Source organism: Macrobrachium rosenbergii, chromosome 58 (assembly GCF_040412425.1).
Source record: "Macrobrachium rosenbergii isolate ZJJX-2024 chromosome 58, ASM4041242v1, whole genome shotgun sequence".
Classification (NCBI taxonomy): Eukaryota; Metazoa; Arthropoda; class Malacostraca; order Decapoda; family Palaemonidae; genus Macrobrachium; species Macrobrachium rosenbergii.
In genome coordinates, this window is record NC_089798.1 from 6597697 (window position 1) to 6606156 (window position 8460).

Below are 8460 nucleotides of genomic sequence, written 5' to 3' on the forward strand. Positions count from 1 at the left end.
ACAGACACTCCAAATCCATTTCCAGCCTTCCGCTACGTTCCTTGCTTACCTGCCTGACGCAGCTCTTCTCGCGCCAGTTTTCATTCTTCCGTCATCCACACCAACATTCATTGCTTCACCTTTCCGGTTTCCAACGCCCCCTCTCCCCTGCCCCCATTGACATCAAAAACAATTTAAAACAGACCACAAATAACATTAAAAAGTACAAAGGCGCCGTAATATCTAACAATGAAAATGTCCAAAACATATCCAGTAAGAATTCATTCTGACATAGTGATTTCCAGCATAATGAAAACAATATGAAGAGGAAATCATAAACCAAAAGCAGTTTCACACGGGAAACAAAAGATGAAGGCCGGAATAAAACGCTAAGTTAAGAAGATGCTACAAAAATATAACACGAATACATCAAATCAAAGTCAAAACACTGAAGAGGAATATTCAAGCAAATGGATATAAAGAATATAATTGATAGTAAGCTTATAACGAAATTAAAATTAAATAAATAAAGATATACAATTTAGGCATAGCTCTACAAAATAATAACTATTATAATGAAATGAGAGAGACTTGAATATCAATCTAAAAATAATGAACGAACTTCATAGATACAATGGTTAAGTGGTAACGATGATTTAAAAAGCGTCAAAACACGAAAAAAGGCAAAAATAGTATCAATAAACAACAAATGATAATTCAAACAATAATGCGAAAGAAAATCTAATTGAAGAAAACCTTTGAAGACGTAGTTATGAACATGACAAGATACTATGAAAAATTAAAAATGCGACATTCAGTGGAAATCAGTGGTAAGGAGTGAATAAAAGGGTTAAAAATGAAGATTTTGATGTTAGTCTGCAACAATAAAATGGCTCATCATAATGACAGGACAATTCAAAAACAGTAATTCATATGAAAATATGTTAGTAAAATGCTAAACGTGTGACAATGTTTATATAAAACTTTCCGGTTAACAGTCAATTGTAGCATGAAAATCAATCTGAGAACGTTTGAGCTCACTTCCCTTGGCAAGCTTATTTTGAATGTAACTAGTTATATCCAAAACGGCATCACTAGTATCGTTTTCTTGCCTGTAAGCATACTGGCTTTCAGCAAGCAAGGTCTAGATTCTAAGTGCTTGAATGAGAACGGAAGATCGGCTTCTCAGCAAACTTGAAAAGCAGCCCTCGGCAGCCCTTCAGCATCCATTCTCGCATTGATGCGTATATCAACAATGTTGTACTTTTTTTTTTGCCAAAGCAGCCTCAATTCTGTCACTACAATCCCTAGTTCTTTAAAGTACACAGTCCACCTAATCATAAGACCATTCACATGTTTGCACACTTCTTATCTCAGCATCACCCGTCATTTTATCAACTGAATATTTTCGTCTCTTCAGTTTCCTTTATCATTTCGCAAATTTGCAAAGTCTTGCCAAAGTCTGCTTAACTAACACGGTTTGTGATAAAAACAAAACCTAACACACGACACTAATCATTTTTATATTACAAACAAACCCTTTTGAAAATACAAGCATAATTCCACTTACATGCAAGTTTCTTATTATGAGGTACACTCATGGTTGGGCGCACTTATGCCTTAAGAATGATGATCATCAGTGCCTTTTCCCAGCAAGGATTAACCCTTACACAGTGTAACATTGCTGAACCGCATTAACATCCTACGCTTAGTCAGACAAAAGTCAAATTTTGTATGATTAGTTCTGGAATCTTTGACAACTTGAAAGGTAAAGTAATAATGACACACGTGTCACCTATTTTTGTTTACAATAAGGGAGTTAACAGGTAGATAGTTCTGTTAACACTCAACCGGTTTAGTCAAGTCAAAATAGGATTTGACCCCCAAAAAATTGCTAGAAAAAATTTTTTGGTTATTTTTGGTTTGTATGGGGCTACTTTAGTACATCCCAAAAGTCTACCAAATTTGGTCAACCGGAAAGTGGTAAAATTACATAATATCCAAGATGGCTGCCGATGAACAATTAATGTACAGCAAACTTCTAAATGGCTGGTTTTAGACCCCATAAATGTATTACAAACACATATAAATATGATAGCTAAGATTCAAATGAGATAATGATTACATCATTAGGACAAGCCTGTGACGTAATATTACGTCATAATGACGTAAAATGTTGATTTGTAGTTCGGGACAGTAAAAATTGCAGTAAACCCAAATATTGACCCCCTCATAATTAATCTGAATGAAAAAATACCATGGGTACCAGAAATTTGAAAGGCCTCACCCTCACCCTCATGATCATACGTCACAGTTATAAGCCATGCAATATACACTACTTGTCATACATGGTGTCAAACCTTGTAACATTTGGTTAATATTGACTTTCGATGAACTAAAATATGACATCCCATAGACTCTGATAAGTTATGGATTATGATTTCCATGTGACACAAAAAGATAAACACATGACGTTAGGGACCATCTCAAAATCAGCTGATGCCACACAAAACTTAACTTGGTTAGTCTCTCCATTAACCCCCTCCCCTCCTCAAGAGACTAAAACGCCAAGGTAAATTGGCATAATGACCTCTGAAAGAATACATGAGTGATGCCAACAACCTGAACAATCCTCAACCTCCTCACCCTTAGACTAACCGAGTTTAGTCTTCTGCTTCATCAGTTAATTATGAGATGGTCCGGTATTATGACATAATTGCATAGCGGAAACACAACTTAAACAGAAAGTTAATACTAACATCAACCAATTTTAAATGCCTTTATGCCAGTGTTCTGCTCACAACATTGTGGTTTAAAATACAGCACTGTCTGCACGGTTGTCATCAGCATCTGCGTCAGGGTCCCCTGTACATTCATTATTTGGGTTGAAACAAGATTCGGCTTGGCAAGGTCCACATGCGGATGTACATGGAAGACCGTACTTCCTGCAACTACAACGTGTATTACAACAGCCAGATGTACAGTTACAATGAATCACTTTAAGTAGCCTTTCAGGAGCTGGCTTCTGGTCTGTCATAACTGGCAACAAAAGCTATCTTCCTGTTTCCAACCCCAGTTCTTTGGGTCCATCATTCCGTCTTTTCCCATCCACACAATGATCTGATAAAATGTGCGTAGTGAGTGGTACTTGGCAGCAGATACTGTTGGCGGCAGCTTCTCGGGTTTTACAAATGACTTTGCAGATGATACTTTTTCGCAAGCAAGGTGTTTCGTAGGTTTGCCAGGGTGTCCCAACTTTTCCTCCATACAAAGAAACAAAAGTTTTGCATCCAGAATCAACAATCGTGGACAATTCCTGATCTGCTGTGGTGAAGACTGCCACACATGACTTAATGACAGAGTCACGTTTGATCAATTTTTGAAATAGAGCCTTCTTACCAATACCAAAAATTCTTGATGTGCTGTCACAACCTGTAAACGCATGTACAAAAAGCAACTGCCTGGAAACTTCACATCCTAGGAGTTCTTTCAGAGAACAGATATCGTAAACATACTTAGATTTCAGTTTGTCCGATCGAAAATAGAGCTTTTTGCTTTCCCTTTCTGTATAGTATAAAAGTAGAATTAGAAGGTCCGTGTCTTCTCCAACTAAAGTTGTGTCTCTGTGTTTTGCAGATGCCACTGCAGCTTTGACAATGTCAACGTCTGCATCTCCATGTGCATGGATAACTTCACATCCCCTGTCTTTCAGTTTGTCGCAGATCAGGTTGATCATCTGTTGTTTATTGCAACCATTAGACAAAAAGTCCTCCATTCTCCCTGAAAAAACAGTGTTGAGTCAAAACGCACCACTTGGTGTGATTTACGTTGTCGCCTCTGGTGTTCATTGTCCTGATACTGGGCTCACCACTGTATCCATCAAAAACTACGGTAGCCATTCCATACCTGGAAAAAGTGAAATTGACATATTCTTCAGCAATTTTGCCGTAGCTGATCCCACTTTTCCATGATAAGCGATGCAGGAGAGATCCTCCATCAAGAACAAAATGTTCAGATTCAGGTATCGATTCTGTAATCACAGCATTACTAGAGGATTGACTCACAAAATCACGTAGAGCCTCGGCCAACTGAGGCTTGTCTGCTTTCTGAAAAACGTGTTTGGCTTCAAAAAGAGTGGGAGGATATGGACTGAGTTCATAGTCCATAATATCCTGTAATGTTAAATCCCCAGCTTGTGACACAACAAGAAATCTTTGAAATAGGAGTTCAGGATTGATCACTTGATCGGCATTAACTTTCACTGACGAAGAGTAGCCAAGAGTTTTGACTTTATCCTTTCGTTTAAAGGAATAGGTAAATATTGGCTGGCCGATCATTTTCTGTACTATCGCTTTGCCCACAGCTTCATATTCATGCACATTAACATCTTCATTGGCCACTACCCCAGTCACAACATTTCTTAATTCAGAATCTTTGGAGAATGGGTTGCAGTCAAGAAGTTTCTGCAGGAGTTTCACACTGTCTTCTTGATCTCTTTGTATCCTTGGTGTTGTTGATTCTTTATGTTGCTCACTGGGATGCGATTCCTGTACTGAAAATGGGGTGTTTGAGCCGGGGCTGGGCTTGGGGCACGGAGGGGGCTGTGTACAGTGGGTACAGGGAACAGGGACAGGAATAAGACATGGGCAAACTATATGTCTAAGTGAATCTGAGTTAAGATAAAATGAATACTTAAAAAAAACAGGCATGTTTTGTGCAAGTCAAGGAATGAAAACTAAGTCCGAGGGTCATTTCGAACACAGCGGCCATCTTGGAATAGGCTCAATTTTGCCCGCTTTCAAGCCCTCCAATTTTGGTAAACTTTTGATGTATAGTTGTAGAGACACAGGAACAAAACAAATGAAAAGGCATTGTTTTGCCAGTTTGGACTAGATTTGAGGACAAATACTTCCCTATGAAACCGACAAAATTCCATTTTGGGGTAGGGGTACCCCCAATGCACCCCCACGGCATGACCACACCCAAATAAAACCAATTCCAATTGAAAGAACAAACTCAAAAACATAGGAAAACATTCTTACTTTATTTGTTTTGGGTGAAAAATGACCGAGTTATCGACAAGGAAACATATTCAATGAATTTTCAAATTTTGGCGCCCATCTTTGAACTGACCCAATTTTACCCACTTTCCGGTAGTCCAATCTTGGTAGACTTTTAGTATGTTAATCTACAGATATCAGGAAACCAAAAACAAGCAAAAAACAATTTCTAGCAATTTGTTGGGGGTTGACCCCCTTTTTTTCATATTTTGACCCGCCTAGTTGTTACCCGAAAGATTTCATCTGTGTCATCATCATCGGCATCATAAGCAGCACCAACTTCATCATCAGTATCTCCGTACTTTCATGTGGACAATTTCCCTAGGATTTAGCACTCCACCCCACTGTCACCACAGTCGCAGTTACATGATCACTGAGGACTTGCAAAATTACATGCTAGGAGCTCCTTTACTGATTCTGGAACTATAGCAATATCCATCCACTTAATTGTGAGTTTCCTGAACTCTCATTATTTCCAGTTTCCTTCCTTATCTGTTGGGTGATCTTACTTTTGGGTTTTGTTTCAGTCTTCTCCAGAATGTTGTCTGACGATCTGAGTGGAGAATTACTGCATTGCGGTAATAGTGTGGCTCAATGTTCTTTTAAATATGGCAAAGCAGTATATGCTTAGGTGGAAATTGTGATCCCCATTCATTGCCTATATATCATCTTTTGTGAATGAGTTTACTAGCCGCAGTCATTGTAATGATGGATGTTTGGGAAACATCTCTTCACTGTTCATCATAAAAAGAAAAAAACTTTTTATATCTGAAATTTTCACACTGCTGGCCAGGGTAGAGGTACAAATCATCTAATTTTTCCTTGGTCCTTTTTAACAGATTAGGTGCCAGGCTGTATTCTACAATGTTAGTCAAGTATCAGCAGAGTTTTTCTTAAGTATTTCCCAACTGCTATTCAGCTGCTGATTTCAATGTGCCAGGTCACAGACACTAGCTGTCTAGAAATACCAGTTTTTTTTTTTTTATCAGCAAATACATGCAGAATGTCTCTAAGATTTACTTAGTTTCTTTCAAATATGATTCCTAGTACACTCCATTATTTCGCCCATGTGGATAACCTATGCCCCAATCACAACTTATGATACCATGTTTCAACAAGCTCACTTGAGGATACCATGTTTCAACAAGCTCACTTGAGGAAAGTGGTATGATAATGCTGTCATTATAGTCTGTTGCCACTTTTGTATCTTAGCATCTGCTCATAATCCCAACACACTTTACCAAGCTTTCTAATGTCCTTGAACCTTTAATGCATTTAGCTGCTATTTTTGGTGAGAAAATGTACAAGTTTTATTTAAAACTCTACTGGATGAGACCAATTCCCTCGGTGAATATCACTTCACCTGTAAATCGGAATTTTCATCAGTACATTCATGTTTTTCAAAATCATTCTTCATAGCAAACATCTGCCGATAATAATTTCTCTTGAATAAAATAGTTTTGGCACTTCTACAATAATAACGGCAATGGCCAGCATCATGTGTCAGTCTGTCTGAATCTAAAAATAACTGTTAAGATGATACAAACAAAAACATTGTGATTGAAATACTTGTAAGTCGCTATGATTATGAAAAGTGAGATTTAAAAATTTATAGAACAGTTTCTACACACACACATCCTTAACGTCTTTAAAAAATACAGTACTGACAAAATATATGTAGCTGCCCAGCAAGTGTAATCTACTGTACTTGTCTGCGACTGGGAAGTGTATCATCTTTCCAAGTGACCACTTCTAAGGGGTAAAGCATGCAAATTTTTTTTATTCATTATGCAGAAATATTCGACGACACGTATCACTTCACTCACCATCACAGACATTAGCAGCTCATCAAATAACCCTGTGCATACCAGACCATTCACCTTCATCTCCATGGATATAAAGACCCTTCTTTTACAATAACTCTCTCCCTCCATCTATCCTCTACACCTTCCTCCTAACACTTCCGAATAATTAACTCTTCAACAAAATATCGTGCTACATTTTTTCTACGTGACTGAACCAACTCCAAACGCTCCGATTCATTCTTTTACCTTCCCTAACTATTTTACCATTTTTTCACTTCTTCACATGTCACATGTACTGTAAAAACAATATCTTGACAGTTCCAACCTTTTTTTCAATTACATCAACATCTATACTTCACATCCATAAAGGAGAGTTGGATCAACAATCACTACATACACTCTAGCTTGGCTTCCAACAGGTCTCTTGCCAATCTTTTGCAAAAAAAAAAAACTTTCATCGTTTCACTTATTCAGTGACTCACTTCCTCTCTCATCCTATCATTAATCACTATGCTGTAACTAATGCTTCCAGTCTTCCACTAATCATATCTCTGATTTCCATTTGCCATGAAATCCTTACTCCTGCCTGCATTTATTCTTTACTTACTCTTCTTGCAGACTTCCAAAATCTAAGGCTAGTTTCTGAAGTGAAGTTGAATAGCCATGCTGCCATAACAAGACTGGACTGGACAACACACCTCTATATACATAATATTATATATAAATATTACTGCATGGGATATTATACATAATTCTATCTATTTCTATCTATACTGTACATGCATACATACATACAAATATCTGAATTTTCCTAATGGCAACATAATATGGTGCAGTAAGAAAGTGAAATCACTCGGGTGAATTCTTCACCGCAACCTTCGTTTAATAAAACTCAATTTCCAAATCTCATTACAAATTCCGCGAGGTTTTCATATTCTTGAGCTGTAATCCTCTTACCAATGTCAAATATCTGGAAGATACCCACTTTTAATTTCTTGTCAAATTAATTAATCACTTATTAATTATACTGTAGCATACCACTGACTTCAGATCTTCAAACCGGGTCAGAATCAACATTAATGAATACATCTTAAATTCTCTGCAGATCAACTCTGTTCTATTAATTTCTTAATAAAAAAGCACCTATTCTTTTGAATGTATGAGTAGTCGAATTTAAATATATTTACTTACATTTTGAAAATGGGATTGAAAAGTACACTGAAAAAACAAAAATAAAACTTAATTGTAATTAAGTTCAATTATTTTTTAGTGTGAGGGAGACAAATGGACAGACGAGGGTCACCCCTCTGCAGCTCCTTTCATGGGTTAGGATCAGGGCTGTCCAATCAGAGCAATTAACATAAAAAAAAAGCTCAAGTACATCAAGTAATCGTAATTATCAGAAAGAAAAATGTCTCAAGATCAACGACCCACTGCGTGAACAAAGAACACTACGTATGACTTCTTACCAACAAGAAAAACCAATAAAGTGTGGAGGACAATCAAGATGATACTAAAACATAAAAATGATAATGAACGTGGCAGTATCAACTTAATGAATTTGGTCTTATGGAAAGGAGAAGGGGAGGCATAAAACGATGTCTTCATCCAACCGC